The 20,833-nt window shown below is 41.4% G+C and overlaps 1 protein-coding gene and 1 long non-coding RNA gene across 10 annotated transcripts in view; one reads left to right on the forward strand and one right to left on the reverse strand.

The window, feature by feature from the left end:
* The window catches only part of Meis1 (Meis homeobox 1), a 139,224-nt gene that overhangs the window by 109,188 nt on the left and 9,203 nt on the right, over positions 1–20,833 (reverse strand). The window lies entirely within an intron of this gene.
* The window catches only part of Gm16141, a 28,679-nt gene continuing 7,882 nt past the window's right edge, over positions 37–20,833 (forward strand). The window contains exon 1 of the long non-coding RNA XR_381070.4: positions 37–19,676. This is a non-coding gene — a long non-coding RNA (predicted gene 16141). The remainder of the gene's footprint in view (positions 19,677–20,833) is intronic.

Raw genomic sequence — 20,833 nt, forward strand, 5'->3', positions numbered from 1 at the left:
TATGTGAACTGTGAAAGGAGAAGCTGCCTGACATGGAATGTGGTTTTTTTGCAGACACACATTTTAAAGCATCCCAGAAGAATGCTGTAAGATGCAATCTGGAACACATGCTCAGAATGCAAACAGTTAATGCATAAATTTTCAGTTTGTACAACTGCAGCTCTAAAAGGGGGACTTGTTTATTCAGAGCTCTGCAGAGAGAATGGTACAGCACCCAGGGGACAGACAATGCCAGGCACAAAACCCTGGTGCCTCGACATGTAAAAGGATGTTTTTCTGTGTGCTACAAATCCCACTTGAAAATATAATTAGAAGGAGAAAATGGCAAACTATTGCATTAACTGTAATTGAACAAAAGACCAGCAAGGCGTGTGGGAGGCTGCAGGAGCCCGTGGGAGTTTCAGGATGCAGGAGATCCAGCGAGTGACGTCTCCTGGGCACTCTCATTTTCTTTATGTTGTCCCTCACCACTATTGTTGACTGGTGATCTGACTTGTAATTAATAGAAAGGCTAGCAATAACAAGCTAAAATACAGAGCCACAGCCTAACCTCATCAGAAACACGGTGGTTAATCTGATTAAGAGCAGGACTCCAAAAAGGTGACTTAGAACCAGGGTATCATTCCATGTCAGGCAGGAAACTGCCCTCCTTTCTGCCACAACAGACCTGATATACTCACTATCTTTTAATGAGCTCCGCTGATTTATTCAGTTCGGCTCCACTCCCTCCCCCACTTCTCTACTGTGCAGGATGTAGATTAATTCAATGCTTAATTGTTTAGTAAATTCAATTTTCCACATTCTATTCTGCATAGCTTTAGCTAAGGTTCTTAAATCTTCAGCAGTGAGCCCTGAGCTCAGTGTTTGTGGTCTGTGCCCACCTTTTTCATTACCGTTTTTCTTCATCCACCACTTAATTCACCATGAAAAGATTTTCCTTGCTGGAAATTCTGATTCCGCTATGATCTGTGAGGCATTCCGATTCATTGCATTTTCATTGTGTTGGGTCTTAGATGCGGGCTCCTCTTTTCTCACAGCTATGGCCACATTATACAGGCATTCATGCAAGAAGTGTTGGATTCCACCTCAGTTTATCCAAATTTCGTGCAACCTATATGTTTAAATTGGTGTGTGCGCCAAAAGGTGCCCATAATTTCCAGCTAATATCATTCTTCTGAGAGCCTTCCTCTTCCAGGAGGCCTGTGAATACTGAGCGCAGCACCTTGCGATGAAGTCTAACTTTTGTGGCCCTTCCTTGAATTAGCATCGTGTATTAGCATTTCAAGAATGGTGTAGTCACATGAAACTGAGTATCAGAAGAAATCCACAGGGTTACCAAAACAGAACGAGAATTGTGCTTACTTCAGTTCATTAAGCAAGATTAAAGTCCAAGTGCCAGAATCAGCTCATGAATGCTTCCAGTATAAATATGTAAGAGAGCCCTAATCAGAAATAACTCCCCCAAAAGCCATCTACCAGGGAGTTTTAGTTTTAACACATGTCTCTGACTATATGTGGTCTCACCAAACAGCATCATCATTTTGGAATTAAAATATGTGCATGTGATTAAGTATATAAATCTGTGAAGTTGTGAGTTGCTTGAGGCCACTTGGAAAGTAAGGCTGACAGAATAAAATCAACGGTGTGTTCAGTTAGACGCACAGCGAATCTTAGTCATGACCCTAAATTAAGTCTCAAAGAAGCTTCTTGCCTTCAGTGTCTATAATTTCAGAATGAGTAATGGCTATATTGTCATCTGTGAGAAAGCCACTAAGACAAAGGCCCTAACCTGAAGTCCAATTACCACCTATGGAATATGTCAGGGGCAGAGGGGCATCTGTTCCGTTAATTCATATGTTTATGTACATACTTATTTGCATATTTTTCCTACAGGGTTGGGGGGATGTCTGTAACTGTCCATCAGATCTCAAGGGAGCATGTGACTCTAAAAGTATATGAATCATTAGTATAGGAGATACTTACAGGCCTAGACACAAAGCTAAAGAGAAGACTTCTGACGTCACTGAATCTCCACGTGCAGGATGGCACAGTGGTATCCTCCAAACAGGGCTTGAGTGTCATAGGTGGGAAGAGGCAGTTAAACTGGCCCTCTAGCAGAAGTTCCTCTCCGTTAATGTGCAAATATTATATGTTGCATATAAAATAACCCCATTTGTGTTTCTAATTCTAGGACCTCAAAAAGAGCAATTTGAAATATTTGAAGCAAGCAATTGTTTTCACCATCTTCTCTTGCTGTAGCAGCTTAAAGGTTTCTGGTTTTTGTTTGTTTGCTGTTGTTTTGTTTTTCTTTTACTTCTTAAGAATGAAGAAAAAAACTCATTTGGTTTGTTTTCTTTTCAGTGTTTTAGTTCTGGTACTTCCTATTAAGAGAGGGTTGTGCAGGCATCTGGTAGTGGGCAGATATGACCTCTCCTGACTGTAGGCCATTTCAGGACAAGGACAGTAACACAATCTGCCCAAACTGCTCTTTTAAGACCTTGGAACAACCCACAGCTAAAGCTGAGGGAACTAGCTAGAATCATTGTTTCTGACTTTCCCAGCCCTATCTCAACAGACTGCGCATTAAAACACATTGGCTCTTTCCATCTCCGCCTTAGACTCTGAGATATTGTGAGGCCTCTTCCTACCTTGGACATTATCCTTGGACAACTCCTTTCACTAGTGTAAAGTGAATTAGCACAGATATAGACTAGGCTTGTATCTATGGATTTCTTCTCTGCTCTTCTGACTTACATGAACAACAGTGTGATCGACCACCTCTGTGTGAAGATGCCTGCTTCACTCAACAAGTCCAAGGCTATAACCTCTTTCCCCAAAGCCTCCTTCCTATTCATTATTTTGCTTCTTTGTTTAAGGACAGTCTCACTGGATGGTCTGGAGCTCATTGTGTAGACCATGATGACCTCAAGCTTACAGCAATTCTCCTGTCTCCACCTCCTGAGTGCTAACATTGCAGGTATGCGGCAGCTTGGTTTATTCTGTTTTATTCTCCATCCTAATTCATATCATACCATCCTCCATGGTAAAACCTCAACAACCATCTGTGCCCCTCCCCCTCCCCCTCTTTCCATAATTATGAGAGTCATCATACTTTATCCACTTTTATCACTAAGTAATTGTCACACAAATCTCCCCAGCTTAGGAAGAACTGGGTTTCACTAAAGCTTGAGCCCCATGAAGGCAGGAATGGTTCTGTTTTTCTCGCCATTAGGTTCTGAGTATCAAGCATAGCCCTGTGATGGTGCTCATGAAACGATGCGGAATGAACTGCTCCCTACTGCCTATGGAGTACAGTCTGAGTTCATTAGCCTGATTCACGAAGCCTGCAGGGCCTCTCTGGGGGCCAGTCTTGTCCTTGTTGCTATATTCTAGCAAACCCTGCCACATGTGATCACTCCAAGCCTAATCCCTTCCCCCTCTGTCCCTGACGGCCTGCCCTGCCCTGTAAGACCCAGCCACTAGTTTTCCCTTAGTAGTTACGCCTTCTCTGATACATCTATGCTGTCCCTGGATGAAGCTCTTCCCTCTAGAGCACTCAAACAGCCTCATCTCACCTGGCACACTTCCTACCTTGTTGCTTTGTGGTAGTCTGCTGTGCCCATCTACAAGTCTCTGCAATGAATACTTCAGAACATGTCTTATTCATCTTTTGTTTCCCAGCCTAGGAGATGTTCTTATGATAACACACACAAATGATTTTAAAGTAGCTTCTGCATGTGTCTGTCTGTCTGTCTGTCTCTCTCTCTCTCTCTTTGTGAGCACTTGAGAGCAACTGCCCATAGAGGTGTTAGATTCCCTGGAGCTGGAGTTACAGACAATTGTGAGCTACACAACACGAATTCTGGAAACCAAACTCTGGTCCTCTGCAAAAGCACTACATTTAACTTTTGAGCCATCTCTCCAGCCCCACAAATATGTTTTTGAGCAAATGAATAGATTAATAAATAGACATGGATCTCTACCTGACCTCACACCTGATATTGTGAGTGTTTATGTTAAATATTACAAGACAACCACAGATATTTGAAGAATCTAAATATGTCTCAAATACTTATATATACTGTAAAATATATTAATATCTAGTTGTAGCATACCACAGAAAGAGAAGGAAGGAAGGAAGGAAGGATACAGAATTAGACAAATCAGAAAACCTTGGTGAACCATTTACATAGTTTGAGACAAGTCACAATTTCTCTTACCTTAACGACTTTATATGTAAAACTGAATTTTACAAAATGCCCCCCCCCTGGAACAATTGAAAGGAAGAAAGGTGCAAGGAGGAGGGTCAACGAAGGACAAGGGAGGGAATGGAGAGTAAATATGAGTACGATGGCATATATGTATGAAAAATTTTTTTTAAAAAATCTCAAAAGAAAACCTTAAACCTCTGCACCATGCAGATATAGTATAGACACGCTTCAAGGATGCAGGAAGTACTCACTAAGTGACAGCACTACAGATCTAACAGGAAAGTTAGAGACATCTACACACAGGTGTATCCCTCCACTCCCACCCCTGTTAACCCAACACAAGCAAGAGTCATCTGGGAAGACTCCTGTATGGAGCATTTTCTTAATTAATGACAGATGTGAGAGAGCCAAGTCAATTGTGGAGAGCAATGCACCTGAGGAGGTGGTCCTAAGAGTTTATAGGAAACCAAGATGAGCAAACCATAAAGCAAGCCATCCAGCAAGCAGTGTTTCTCCACGATCTCTGCTTCTGTTCCTGTTTCCAGTTTCCTGCCTTGAGTTTCTGGCTTGGCTTCCTCTGATGATGCCCTGTGTCATGCAACTGTAAACTTTATAAACCCTTTCCTCCTCCATGTTGCTTTTGGTCATGATATTTATCAAGCAACAGAGAAACAAACTGAGCTAGGCCATCTCCCAGCTGTTCTGTGCCCAGAGAACGCAAATGGATCTTCCTTTCACCTCAGAATAACATTATTTCACAGTGGTATGCTTGTTCCCACCCTATCAAGTTTAATTTGATATCTAATGTTATAAATTACTTTATAGTATTCAAAATAATGTGATGTTTCCACTTGTATCAGAATGATGTTAAAATCCTCTTTTCTAAACTAAAATTAAATCTTTTCTACTGAAAAACAATAGAGACAACTATTCCCTCCTGGTCTTTCTCAAAAATGGTAGAGAAATGAGTCATGATATTGATAGAGAAGAGGTCTTCTGGCTGCTATGGAAAGACAATGGAGCAAGTCGGGTTCAAAGTTGAAGGGTCATTTACACCCGTGAGCAGGTACTCACTGGGGACAGACATGTGCTCTCAAACCACCAGGGCTCTCTAACAAAGAATCTCTAATGACTTGGAAGAACTGACACCTTTAAATTCTGTCAAAGGGCAGAGACTGAGACTTCCCGATCCAGAGAATCCTGATCCACATAACACACGTACTCACGTACTTGATAGTCATATGCACATCAGATTCCCATGCCTACACATGCCATGCTCACCTGCACACACATATCACACTTAGCCATTATCATAGAGGATGGAGTTGCCAAGTGGCACCACCCCACCACACCAGGAGAGCCAGAGCTAATTAATTAACCCCAGCTCTCTACTTTCTGCCTCCAAAGTGTCTTTCCTAAATCTTCACAAGCACATGGTATCCGCCAATATATTTCTTGAGAAACCCTGTAACCAAAACTACCATTCAAGGAAAAAGGCCAGAAAGAAGCAAATACCAAGAAACTGGAAGGAAGGAGGAGCCAAGCAAGTCACTTCAGTGGGAAACAAAATCCTATTTACCAGTGTGGACTTGAAACAGGGGAATGAAGGATGTGGAGATGCTCCTAGGTGTGAGGATAGACTGGCACTCCCACTGCTATCCCTGCAGGCCCCATTTGCATCTGCTTTAGAGCCAAAACTCACTGTCAATCACTAAGTCCATTGAGCCACTATTTATTAGACACTTGCATTTTGTAGAGATGAGGGAGGAATGTTCTTCTAAGTCTACATCTTCTCAACTTAAAATATAGATAATTAAGAAAAAAAAACATAAAATTCTTTATAGGCATTTAAAAAGATTCCTGGAACTCATTAAACAAAACTCGGCTAACCAAAGGAAGTTTGGGCTGTCAGTATGCTTTGTTTTGTTTTGTTTTGTTTTGTTTTGTTTTGTTTTGTGTTTGTTTGCTTGTTTTGATGGAGTAAATCTGTGTCTTCCCCTTTTATGCTTTTAGTTGTTTTTCAATGTCAGAAGCATTCAAAACATTAATACTTTGATATACACAAAAGCTGTGGAGTGAAGGTCCACATTAAAGTGTTTTAGGGAGGGGCTGGAGAGATGGCCCTACAGTTAAGAGCACTGATGTCTTTTCCAGATGACCTGGCTTGATTCCCAGCACCCATATAGAGGGTCACAACCATGTATAGCTCCAGGTGCAGGGCATCTGATATCCTCTTCTAACCTCTGCAGATCTGTATGCATGTGGTACACAAACAAGCATACACAACAAAACACCAACGCACTTAAAAATAATGATAAAGCTTAAACTATTAGAACAGTCTTCAGAAATGATTTAAACATTAAACAGGGCACTTGAGATTAAACATTTCCAGGCCCACATCTCCTGCTGAAGGATAACAAAGAGTGGGAAACAATTGCTGGTGACAAAGAGTGGGAAACAATTGCTGGTGACAGAAGGTTTGCTTTATCTTACTTTACTCCATTTCGCTTTATTTGTGTGTGTGTGTGTGTGTGTGTGTGTGTGTGTGTGTGTGTGTGTGTGTGGTGCATATGCCTATTTATCTACTTGTGCAACACACAACTACAATGCCCCCAGAGGTCAAAAGAGAGCATTGCAACCCCTGGAGTTGGCTTTAGTGGCAGATGTAAGCAGGGGTGTGGGTCATGTGGGTGGCAAGTGTTCTTACCCATCAACTGCTGGCTTTTTAAAACAGTGTCTCCTGGGCACGCTCAATCCTACTGTCTTTACCAACTCATTGGTCTCTTCTCAGTTTCCTCTCTTCCTTTACCTTGCTCTCTTACCTTCTTCAAATCTGTAGGTCTGAACAGTTCTTTGTTTTTGAGTCAAGGTCCTTCACTGTACAGGAACTTACTATGTAGACCAGACTACTCACTCTTGACCTCATAGAGATACACCTGCTGAGTGCTGAGATCAAAGGTCTTTGTCACCATGCATGGCTAGGATCTTACTGTGTTCCTATTTAAGACTGCAATAAAATGGGCTTTTACTTCACTACTAGAGGCCCAAGGGTTAATTTTGGAGACTAGGGCAGATGGTAAATCTGTGGTAAGGCAATGGAAGTCCAGCATCCTCTCTCAGGGTCTGTGGCTGTCACCAAGTGATCACACTTCCTCTGCTCGCAGTCTAGACACATATCTGGTTGGCTATCTAGTCATTCATTCCTTAGGCGCAACACCCGCTACCTTGGTGCTAGCTGGTATCTTCATACATAATACAAGTGTGAAACCTTGATGACTAAGCAACTTTATATGCATGCATTTACATTGTGTATATATTATTTGTTATTGTATGTATGACGATATGTAGCCAAAGCAGGTAATTTGTGGAAATAAAGACAGCATCTGTTGAATTGAATTCTATATTTCTTAGTTCACATATACCACAAATAAGTTCTGCAAATGATAGTTTTTCCAAATACTGAATCTCCTATCTCTGTGTAGTGAGGCATATAGAGGAGGAAGAATTTTTGTGCTTTTTTTTTTTTTTTAAACCTTTGGTGAAAATTCTCCAAGGAGTTATTTCATCTATAAATAAAAAGTTTTCTGTCAGGTGACTGCATGAGTTCCAAGAATCATCGAAGCCCAGATGCACAAAGGAACATGTGTGCACACACCTATGCACACATGACAGCATCTATCTATCATGTGCATAAGCATAAGGTAAAAAGTATCGAGTGATTTTAAATGTTATAAATTATATCCCAATGGAATTTAAAGCAGCTTGGCCATCATGCAAGACATTTAAGTCTACTAGCTCTTATATATGTCACCTAGTCTCACACAAATGTCCATGCTTCATTCTCTTCTCAGTACCTGGGATCTACTACCGTGGCATGTAGGAGGGACAGTGAGGAGGAAGCTCAGATCCAGTATCTATTCCAATGCTTCTTAAAACCCTCCTTTCCCACAGCTGGCATCTTTTAGGTCTCTAGTCCAAAATTCTCGGGACGATGAATGCACATGGTTGAGAATTTAAAGATGAACAATGCAAAGCCAAGATGTGTAAATGTAAAAGAACACCCAGAATGTTTCAAAAGCATTCCTGATGAATCCAGGCAGCACTGACAGGCTCTCTGCAGCTTTTCTATTTTGAGAATCAGCATTAACATCATTCCAGAAAGACCTCCCTGTGGCCCCAGATGATAACAGGTTTCCAAATGGGGTACATTCAACAGGTTACAAGACAAACGAATACTCATGGCTCAAGGGCAGTTGACAAGTATTGACAACCAGTTTTACCCAAATCTCAAAAGTGGCATTAGGAATAGATAAGTAATTTACAGAAGGTTCAAGTTCACCAAATGTTCAAATTCTACTAAGCAGGCTGTTGGAGTGGGACCACAAGCAGTGAACAGAAGAGAAAAGAAAGCCTGATTCCAGAAAGTCTCCTAGTGAGTGTGTCTATGCCAGGGACAATGGACTGTGTCTGTAGTCCCAGCAACAGGGAAAGCTGAGCCCAGTAGTTCAAAGCCAGCATGGGCAACATACTGACAAGCTATCTCAAAAATACATAGATAGATAGATAGATAGATAGATAGATAAATAGATAGATAGATCTTTCCTTTTCTTTGCTGCTTTGGAAATCATACCTTGGAATGTTAGTTCACATCATTTAATCTTTTAGTGAAACAACAAATGAATCCCTAATCCAACCAGCACCACTCTATTTGCAAATATTTATTTCTAAATACTTCAAGCCACACTCTGTATCTGATAGCTTTCTACTGAAATTTGTGTTGTCTTTATATCGTTTCCATTCAGCAGCAGGAAAGATTCTATAACTAAATGCTAACACACAGTGTTATAAAGTCCCTTGTATGAGACTGTTTGTTGTGTGCCAGTGTTTTATTATCTATTTGAAATGATGGTAGTCCTTCAAAGAAATTAAGATAAACTCAAAGGTGTCTTATACGAAACAACCACAAACCACAAACTTCCTAAGCAAGCATTCTACCAGCAAGAGCACCCAATGATGCTTAAAATATTGCATCCTTAGCACACGTGATAAACAAATGCATGAACACAGCACACTCACTAAGCACAGGATTCACCCAGTACTGTCATCCGGGTTGCATCATAAGAGTGAGTTTTCAGTGGTTTGCTTCTCTCTCTCTCTCTCTCTCTCTCTCTCTCTCTCTCTCTCTCTCTCTCTCTCTCTCTGCCTGTTTCTCTATATGCCACCCCCCTTCTCTCTCTGTTTCTATCTCTATTTGTCTCAAGAGTCTCACTACGTAGCTCGAGCTGGCCTATCATTCTGTAGATCAGGCTGACCTCAAGCTCACAGAGCTCTGCCAGCCTCTGCCTCCCATTTCTGGTGTGCATCACTGTACCCAGCTGCTTTGATACATTTTGTTCTGTTTTGTTTTATTTTGTTTTGTGTTGTGTTGTGTTTTGCAATGGGTTCTTGTTTGTGTTTTGTTTGGTTTGGTTTTGACAGCATCTTATTGGCCTCAAACTCCCAGTCCTCTTGCCTCATGTTGTATTGAGTGCAGAGATTACAGGAGTGTGGCACGCTCAGTCTCTTTTTATTCCATGTTTGTTAGCAGAATAATAGTGACCTACTTAAAAGTAACAATTATATTTTTCTTGAAGCTCTATAATTATAAAATTTTCTATAAAACAATACCTGTGTCAAACAGTACCCATCTCTTTTTGTCAAGTCAATTGATGTTTTTGAAAGATGAACAGAGTGTAATTAAAAAGAAAGCACATTGTTTAATGGAGTGCTTGGGGCACTGTTTGACACAGTTTTCGTGGTACTCCTTGGTCCTCATTAGTTCTCATGGCGAGTGGGTGAGTGGAGTTTGCCCATTCTCTATTTCAGAAACCGTGGGAGAAGCTCACCAAGGTGAAGAGACATCACCTCTCAACCAAAGTCCACATTCAAATTTGTGTGCTTTGTCCTGAGACTGCATTTGGGGTGGGGGTAGGGAGGGAGAGTTCCAAGTGTCCAAGAGAGTGTAAAAGTTAGCAGACTTAATTGCTTTTTCTCTAGTGTTTCCAAAGTTTTACCTGGTCTACTTTTATACTTCCATGCAAGAAATAATCCCAATCTTGATCCAAGGAAGAAAAAGCTAGCTACTTTACAGTCTTGTTTTCCCCTCCCATCTTGGAAACTTTCACTTAACATTGATGCTCATGACGGTTATAATAAAATCTCGTCTAACTTCCTTACAGATTTGCTGGAGCATTTCAACCAAGCTTGATTCTGTTGTCTCCAAGAATTTCCAAATCTTTAAGCTTCCTGACAGTGTTAAATTTGGAGATGGGGGAGGAGATCTATTCACCATTTTCCATGATTTATGTCAGATATGGTCTTCAGAGAGACTCTTCTCAAGGCTGCCTGAAGTTGGACTTGAGACTCTGTTCTCAAGATGCCCAACTTCTCTATATTCAAGCACTTAGCTTAGAGGTCAATGAAACTCGCATCTCAAGATGCCCAACTTCGCTATATTCAAGCACTTAGCTTAGAGGTCAATGCAAAAGAGTGTGGGTTCCAGGGCAGGGTGTCAACCCTGGAGGTCCCTTGTTAAAACTTTCTAGTCATGGAGGGCTGGAGAGATTGCTCAGTAGTTAAAAGCACTGGCTGCTCTTCCAGAGGACCAGGGTTCAATTCCTAGCACCCACATGGTAGCTCACAGCTGTCTGTAACTCCTGTTTCAGGGGATCTCACAGCCTCACACAGACATACATGCAGCCCAAACACCAATTTATATAAAACAAAAATAAGTAAATAAATAAATCTTGTAGTCACTTAGAAAGCCAGGCTTCAGTCATATCCTGGGCTGACAAGACCTTGGACTTTTTCTCACTGTCTAAAGTATGTAAGTATCAGGTAAATGGCAAGGAGGGAGAGCTATATAATTGGCACTCATTGTTAGGGTGGCAAGCAAACCTTCAGAGAGCCCCAATGGTGGAGTAAAGAACCATGTTCCTAATGGGAAGGGCAGAGGAACTTGGAAAAATCAAAGTGAGCTGCTGCCAAGCCCCAATTCCAGATCTAAATGTTTATAATAAACTCACTCAGATGCAGACTGTACCTGGACTGGAATAATTATTAGAATAAAAATATTTGATCATCAATAAATCACTTGATGAGCATAGAACATCGATCATTAGTAGACCAGCACCTTTTCGAACAACCAGCTACAGGACAGGACTTTATATGTGTCTTGACCATGCTATTATTGAACACAACTTGTAAAAATCCTCTGATGAGGCAAATCCATAGGCCAAGTCATCACATAAACAGCAGCTGGGAAGACTTCATGAACAGTATTTCTCAGAAGTTTTCAGCATGGGCTAGGGGCAGAGAACACACTGAAAGAAAGGAAGCTTGCTGGGTCTATTCCTCAATTGCTTTCTTTTACAAATTAATTTATGGGTAAGTACAGTTCAAAATGTAAAGCTCCTAATTTTTCTTTATTAGAAACTATGACCAAGAAAAATCACAATAACTAAAATGAAGATGGCCACCCTGTGTGAAGGCATATATATACCTTTAACCTCAGCATCCAAAAAGCAAAGGCAGGTGGGCCTCTTTGAACAAGACTGAGGCCAAGCAGGTCTATTTCTGTGGTTCTTAACCTGTGGGTTGCAACCCCTTTGGAGGTCACATATCAAATATCCTGCATATCAGATATTTATATTACTATTCATAACAGCAAAAATTACAGTTACAAAGTAGCAATACAAATAATTTTATGGATGGGGGTCCTTATAACATGGGGGAATTATTAAAGGGCACCAGCATTAGGAAGGTGGAGAACCACTGGTATATATTTTAAGCTAAAGGTCAGTCAGGGCTGTATAGTAAGACTCTGACCCCAAACCAACCAAACAACAGCAACAAAACCGAAGCTGATCTCATGGAAAGAAATGAACGACCCTGTAAAAGAGGACAATATGCATTCACTAAGAGCAACCCCTATTACCCACTTAAGGCGAAATGCCACCCTTGCCTTATGAGGAAAACTTTATACTTTTGGTAGAATCATAGGGTAATTCCTTTAAACCAGGCAAACAATAGAATATGAATAAGTGACCCATCTACTGACATGCTCAAGAGTGAATGGCAAGGTGGCTACTCAGAAGACTCAGGAGTGACAATCTTAAATCAAGGTACTACTCAATGACCAGTTACCCCAAATCTCTATTCTAAACTTCTCTTCAGCGAGGGACTAAAGACAATTCCATAAGTGACATAGCTCATAACGTTTACACCATTTGATGCTATTTTTAGTTTCATCTCTCCATTGCTGGTATTTGTGATTAATAAAGATTTAAGATAACATGTCTGAGTTTTATCCTATGGAGAGCACTGGGGTTTTTTTGTTTGTTTGTTTTAGCTTCATGGAGAGTAATTTGAACACTTCAATAAGCAGAAGGAAGGCTACCTTTAAAAGCCATCCAAGGGAGCTCATGGGTTACTTTGCCTTGTCCTTACATTGTAGAAATCATTAGCCCCCTCCCAGGTGGATCTCTCTTCTGAGGCCTGGCAGACAAACACTTCATTTCATGTAAATAGTGCAAGTATGCCTTAGAATATCAGACATTGTACACCATTCAGTTTGGAATTAACTTTTCAAACCACTAAGGAATAACTTCTGAATAACAGAAAACACTACAGGTCGCAGCTAATTATAGCTTACCTATCAAATTAAGTTAATGTTAGAGAACACATCCAACAGCTGTGGAGTTTTAAGAGGTATTTTATTGTTAAGGAAGTGCATGCTCTCCCATTTCTGAATCTTTTAAGAGAAGAGAAGCATTCTGTAAGTTGAGATGACATAAGAAAACAGAGTTTACATCAAACTGCTCCGTCCTTTGTCCCTTGACAGCTGTGTCAATTTCTCCATAGATTTCATTTTCCAGAGTTTCATAATAGTCATAAAAAAAAACACACTTCACTTTAAAGTGTTTCTGTGGGTCATAATGGGAATGTAAATTCAGAATACAATGCCAATCATGGAGATATGGGACCAAATCTGGACCATTAATTAAGAATACAGTCACCAAAACTAGCCATCTGGGTACAAGAGGAAGGAAGAAGGCTGGTATACTAATCTGTTCACCCAGGAGTGGCAGCCCCAGAGGAGGTGACCAAGACTGAGAGTGTGTGGCTTTTCACCTAACTATAAAGCAAATGCTAGCAGGGTTCCATGGCTTTAGCCTCTGTCTATTCTTATTCTAAATGGACAGTGAACGTCTTCCCCGGAGATAATCCCATGTGTGGCTAACAAACCCCAAGGCAGTGCAGGTTCAAATCTCAGACAGATAAGTTTTTCAAAACAAGGAAAAACCAAAGTGATCCAGAAGAGAAATCACTGCAGCTCTTCCTCACTACACCATTCCCCAGCCAGGCATCTCGGGCAGCAGTGTGAGGAGAGAAAGCCTGCAGGACTGAGCGCCCATAAGCCACAGTGCCCTCAAAGTCACCTTGTGCTGCCCAGCTCTGATGCAAGAGTTGCCATACATCGATTTTAGGGTGATGCCAAGATCACTGAAAATGTCACTGTCATGAATTCTAAATGACTCAGGATACCCTCTGCTTAAACCATTTGTAAAGCAGGAGGCTGTGTGCTGTGTGGAATGGAAAACAGCCCAACTCTAAAGTTTGATTAATCTTATTAAACTATAAAAACATCGTGGTTGTCTTTAAAGTTATACTTTGCGCACATACACACTGTGACAGTCCCTGGCATCTGTAGAAGAACAGGCTATCACTAGGATTTTCAAAGAGTTGAAAATCCTAAATTTTCACTGCACAGACAAGTCCCTCACTTGAACATAAATCTATGAACCGTGGGTCCTGAAGTGCCAAAGAATTGATAGTTGAAACATATTTCTGGAAATTATAAATAATACAAAATTTATTTTTAAGTTATTTATTCTCTTAGTTTATGTCTATAAATGGTTGCATATGTCATGCAAAGAACACAAAGGCCCTGTTTCATAGCTTCAGAAAATCCTATGACCTAATTCTGGCTATAATTTGTATTTGACTATGTCTACTTATGCTAACAATAAACAACAGGAATCTAACTGAATACGTCTAGATATAAGTCGTTTTTCACAGGGGAATATACACTTTATAGTGTGCTTTAGTCAATTTTAGGAACTCTGAAACAAGTGAAAAACATAATTTCACAACATTCGTACAATCATATTTTCTTTTAATGAGAGTGTATTTTCTAGATGAAGAGAAGCTGTCTGAGTCAGCCCAGTGAAGTATTACCAACTGCATTAATTCTGTGCACTTGGGTGTATTAAACTGATTGAAATTAGATTCTAGTGACAAATATTTAAACAAATGTATTCTCAGTTATTTTACAAAGTATACTTTATGCCATTTATTTAAAATGTCACATTTGTAAGTGTGGAAAACATGTAGCAATTGCTCCATACAGGTATATTTCCTAGAGAGGCTGCTTAAGAGTTTACAAAGATGCTCTCATTTCCATAATTTTGAAAGCACAGCATGTTAATCTGAGCATATGGGATAGATGGTCATTTATCTTGTATTTTTCATAAAGGTCCATTCTCTTTCATTTCTGCAGATTTTTTTTTTTGGTTGGTTGGTTGATTGGTTGGTTTTCAGAAATAGGATTTCTCTGTGTAGCCCTGGCTATCCTGGCACTTTCTCTGTAGACCAGGCTGGCCTCAAACTCAGAGATCTGCCTGTCTCTGCCTTTCTAGTGAACTGAAGGCATGTTCAACTACCACTGAGATTGTCTGCATATTTAATTTATACATGTTAGAGTCACGTACAATTGTTAAAGGATAGCAAAAATGTCAAACTTTTACTGCATTTCAAAAGCCAAATCTTAACCTTATTATTAAAAACTGAACTGAGAGAATATGTGTTGTATGTTTTGAGTTTTTTACATTTATATTTTATGTTAAAAAATATCTTTTTGTGGCTTGGGGAATTAAACCCAAGGCCTCACATGTGCTTAGGCAAGCACTGCATTGTTGAGCCACACTCCATCTCCTCGTCCCTAACTTTCTTTTATTTTTAAGATTTATTTAATTTATATATATGAGTATTTTGGCTACATGTATTTCTGTACACCATGTGCATGCCTGATACCCACATAGGTCAACAAAGGAGGGCATTGGATCCCCTGAAACTGGAGTTATAGATGGTTCTGAACCATCCTGTGGATTCTGTGAATCAAACCCAGCCAGGTCGTCTCGAAGAACAATTGCTCTTAACCACTAAGCCATCTCTCCAGTGCCAGAGACCCTAACTTTAAACAAGCACCACATCTGGATGTTTTCAGCTGAGCAAGAACAGCAAGCCTCCTGTAATTTATAGTTCTGTTTTATTCAGAATTTTAGGAAATCTTTGGCATCTATACGACGGCCACATAAACATGCCATATGCAGACACTCTCATATCTTTTATTTGTAAAGGACTAATTTTCATAATTGTATTTAATCTGAAATATCAACTTTTTTTTTACCATAAAAGAAACAGCAAAAGGTTCTGTTTCAACTAGAGCATACATTTGAGTATTACTTCAATACAAATATGACAGATGTCATAATACACAAAAAGAGGCCATGTGAAGTGTGACAGTTGCAAACATTTAAGACTGTGTAACAGAAGTGACTGAGAATCATACGAGTTTACTGTCCTTCAACTATTTCCTTGACAGTGGAGTCAAATAATGTTGAATTATAGACTCCTTACAGGAAGTCTTATTTCATGTTCATTTTTTTTTTAATTTTTCTCTGTTAGGCCCTGTAGGACTTTGGCTGCATGCCCACTTTCCTTTAGAAGTTTTTGTATACATCCTTGGGTTGTGTTTGATGATTAAATGATTATTTATTAAAACCTTTAGGGTTGGTGGTGTAGTTCAGTGGTAGAGCACTGATTTAGGTAGGGTCCAATCCCCGGAAAGGCACACACAAACACACGTCTATACTCTACAGCTTCACACTTTTGACATGTTTACTTTCCATAAGAGAATATTGCTTTTGCAATGGAAACCGTAATGTTGCCAATATGAAAAAAATGTTTCATCCGAATCTATGTTGAAAATATTTTCTTAATGGTGAGAGCCTTAATAAAATCTGTTATCATTCTTTGCAGTTTCTCCAAATGTACTTTGAACATCGAGGGAGGCTAAGCTGACTGTATACTGCTTAGTAGACCCCAGGCTAATACTTCAATCTATCTGCTTGGCCTTAATAACCATTTTGCAGCTACAGATCCACAAGCAGTCTCATTTTTTGAGTCTGAAGTTTCCATGTGTATTTTCCCTCCCATTGCCCAGTAACAGCTGTGTTTTACATCTTTTGGGCTATGCCAAGCATTTTAAGATATGAATATATAAGTGTCTGAAAACAAAGTGATTCAAAATTTATTGTCAGAGTTGGACAGTTTTAGCATATTGGCTGCCTTTTGGAAAGGAGAACCCACATTTCCATCCTTTATTTCCTGCCCCCCTTCTCTTCCTTTAGTATTAGTCCAATAGTCATAGTGGGCACACTACTCTATGTACTACTGAATGGTGAGCAATGGAGCCATTCCAACGGAGAAGAATGGCTGTTTGAGTGACCTATTGCCTCAGAGCTAGTTAAACCAGAAACAATAGTTACAGTTTGCTTTGTACAAAGTAGCATTGGGATTGCTGCTTTCTATTAACCATAGAACTTGCACTGGGGACTTCTACTGGGAGGAGAGGGAATTGGGGGGGGGAGCTAAGGAAATGAAGAAGAGAGGAGAAAGAGGGGAACTGGAAAGGCCCTAGGAGTAGTAGTCTGTGTACTATTGGCATTTAAACCTGGCTGACATTTAACGTTGTAATTAATCCAGGCTATTTGCATAGACTAGATCCTATACCCTTTTTTCTTATTGTTTTTCTTAAATGTTTTAAATACCTCTATTAAGAATCAATCTATCTCTACTCACAAATCCATACATAAATATAAAAGCCAAGCAGAAAATAACAATAAAAACATACCTGCTAAATAAGTAACTTTTAATTCAAAGCAACAGAGGATCTGGAATGTGCATCCCAATTAGCCCGTGTAGTGACAAGCAGTCAACACCTTATTATTTAATCATTAAAGAGAATCTTGCCATAATTCTCCTCTGACATATTTCAAAAAATGAATTAAAGATACATCATGTGACCCACAACAACAATCTACAGTAAAGTTAGATAATGCTAACACTCCATATTCTACAAAGATTGTGCACTGAGAGGCTCAGGAATAAGTTCTTAAATAAGATCCTATGAAGGATTTACAGATTTTTTTTAAAAGTGTATTAAATGTAAGCATTCAGAAACAAGCTACCTAAGGGCCTGTTTGCCTACCCACTGCTGGTTGTATCCAGTTTTTGAGTAGATGAAAACACAATTGTTTCTAGTATTGGTAAACATCTGCTGCCTCATCATTTTTTTTTCTAAGCTGCCGATATAAGCCATGAAGGACATTAGGTTGTCCCCGCCTTACAGGAACCTCTTCCAGGAACCTCTTCCAGCAGGAAGCTGAAATCTCCCGAGGATGACTTTCCTTGCTACTTCGTAATAGGGGAGAGCTTTCAGTCAAGTCTGATTTCGGTTTTAAAACTGTTTCACTCAAACTATGCTTTAAAAGAGGCATTCGGAACTTCGCAAATAGATAAAAACCATCTCCATCAAAGTTCCCAGGCCCATTTGAGAACCCTTCGCAATGGCTCAGACCTCTCTAGATCTCCTGGACCTGGTGACCAGGCGCCCTGAAGCCTAGGCTGCCCAGCCCGGGGGCTGGGTGCCCGCCCTCGCCCTCAAGCTGCTTCCACCCCAGGGAGCCAGCTAGCACTTGGCTTTTAACCTGTGGTGCCAGCGGGGCTTCTGAGCTTCATCTCAGCAAGCCACAGTACTTGGCCTCGGACGTCACGGGCCTGTCAGGATTAACACGCAACAGGGCGCCCTGCTCAGGCCGCCAGCCCCGGCCCAGGAGCAGTTAAATGCAGATTCTGAGGAGGAACTCCTGGAGAGCTGCTGTTGAATAAAACTGTAATCCGAAGATTTCTCCGCGTCCAGCTTCCCCGCTGGAGAGAAGCTGGGTCGCCGCTGATGGCGGAGCACAGGCCTGGCTAATCTCTGCTCTCTCCCCGAGACCTGGCCAGCCCCGAGGCTCTCCGCTCCTATCTCCCTTAGTCCTTGGAGTCCAAACTGCTTAGATTCGAGAATAAAGAGGACCAGATATGCCCGGGAAGAAAGGCGACATCCGGTAGTGCAGCCTCAAGACCAGCATCCCCGCCAGGCACCCCCAGTTCTACCCACGACCCCTAGTCTCCAGCACCGCCTAGCCCGCGTCCTCCCAGCCAAACCTTAGCCTAGACGCCTCCCTTTCAGTACTCTACGGGTTTCAGCCTGGCCCTCTGAGACCAGCAATTCCTGTCTAGGCTCTCTGCAACCCCTCGGGGTCGCGGGCATCTGCGCCTAGCGATAGCGCAGCGGTCGGGAGAGGGCGCCCAGGAGGCTGGCGGCCACTAGGCATGGCCAGGGGACCTCCAGATGGCCTCTAAGAGTGGAGAAGACCGTGAACCCCTAGGAAGTGGGTAAGAATAGGATTACAGCTTCTACTGGTGTCTTAAATCTGATATGATATACAATATATATGATATTGATACGATATGATATATGATACATTTTATGTTAGATAGATAGATAGATAGATAGATAGATAGATAGATAGATAGATAGATAGATAGATAGATAGATAGATGTAGGTCCTACAACATTACATGAACAAGTGGATTTCCCACCAGCATAATAGCACTCCAGGAAATTGGCTGGCATAAAAGTCCTTGATCCCAGGCCTGGTGAGAATGGCAACCTCGGTGTCTTCCGAGGGTAAGGGAGATAAAACAAAATAAACCGTACTGCCAGCAGGCCCTAGAGACAGCGTGGTTAATGAGCTAACTAGGCCTTCCTGAAGTGTAAAGTCCCCTAGGGTACCTAGCTCCAGTGCCGGGTCTCTAACAGGCTGGGCCACCTTCGTTGACAGGTGGAGAAGCCACTCTTCCATGTCTGGCTCCTGAGGATCCACAACGGGCCTCAGCATCCCCCTGGGACCAGCCCTAGACTTCTAAACCAACACTTGGAGACCATGAGGTGGCTCTGGTGCCTTGACCTTCACTCCCCACCCCTTCAGGAGAAGAGAAGCCCAGCCCACCCTGCTCCCAGACAAAGCATCTTGCTTTCACCTCCCCTAGACCCTTTCCTCCACACTAGCTAGCTCTTGTCTTTTTAGAACTGGACAATAGAAAGAACATACATCCATCGCTGTCCTCAATCCAACCGATCTGGGTGCACTGGCAAGCTCACCAGCCACGAGCCAACAGCTCCATAAACCCAGACAAACATACGAAGCCCACATCCTAATGGCGTGGACCGCCTGCACCATTCTCTTTTGGAAGGTAGGAATGGAGAATAAAAGGCACATGTTTACCCAACACATGACTAATGAAACTAAGTAAGGTAAGTTTGGGAAGGAGTAGGGGAGAACTCAATAACGTTTTATTAATTCTGTATCCTCTATGCTCCCCAAACTCCATAACTTTGGTCCTTTATCTTTGACTTTAATAAAATAATGATTCGTTGAGAAAATGGGGTATAAATCTTCATTTTGGAGGCAATTAAAGTGTTGATTTCATTCATGCCCCTAAGCGATTCTTGTAATTTGCTCAAATAGCTTTATGTACCCAGTACTCCGGAGCTTTTAGAATCCCATTTTCTAGTTCAGCTTGTTGGATTACAATTTTTACTCAACAGCAGCTACTAGTGGAATCTGCATTTACCGGAGTTGGTGACTGAGCCCCTAAAGCGGCTGGGCAGTCTTGGGTACTAGGACAGGGACTAGCCTGCCGCTTTCCCACCTTCATATGCTCATACTTTTTTTTTTTTTTTTTGGTTGGTTCTTTGTACCAATCTACACCGACTAGTTTCCGACTCTCCCGCTGACACTTCTAGAGATCTGCTTTGCCTGATCACTCATGGGCAAAGAAGAAATGCAGCACAAATTTCAGAATTACGCGCAATTATTCTTGCTGCAAGAGGATGTTGAAAAATATCTTAAGAGGACAACTAAAAATGAAGTTGGGACAAGACAGCCTTGGCCGGCAGTGACCGTGGTAAAACTTTCAGAGGAAAACAGTGGAGTGGCTGGCCTCTTTGACTTAACAAAAAGCAGTCTGGTGTTCCCCCACATGTCAAGCGCGGATAAGAATGGGCTCTAGGGGTTTGCTGGTAGAGCTGGCTGCAGAAGAGGCCACTGCTCAAATCTCTAGATTCTTTGCAACAATTCTCTACAAAGCTGTCCAGGACCCTGCTTCATCTCATCCCCTCCTTAGGTTTTCATTTTCATTGTTTTTTTTTTTTTTCTCCCCTTTCCCAACTCATTTGGACCAATCCAGAGACACAGCAACAGGAAAAAGAAACAGAGAGCAACAGTGGGCCCAGTGACAGAATCATCACCACCCCTAACTCCAAATAAAAGTCGTCCCCACTTAGCAACGCAGCGCAGCAGAATAAGGACCCGGAGAGAGGACCGAAGGAGGGGGCACAGCAGAGAGCC

Source organism: Mus musculus, chromosome 11 (genome assembly GCF_000001635.26).
Source record: "Mus musculus strain C57BL/6J chromosome 11, GRCm38.p6 C57BL/6J".
Taxonomy (NCBI): domain Eukaryota; kingdom Metazoa; phylum Chordata; class Mammalia; order Rodentia; family Muridae; genus Mus; species Mus musculus.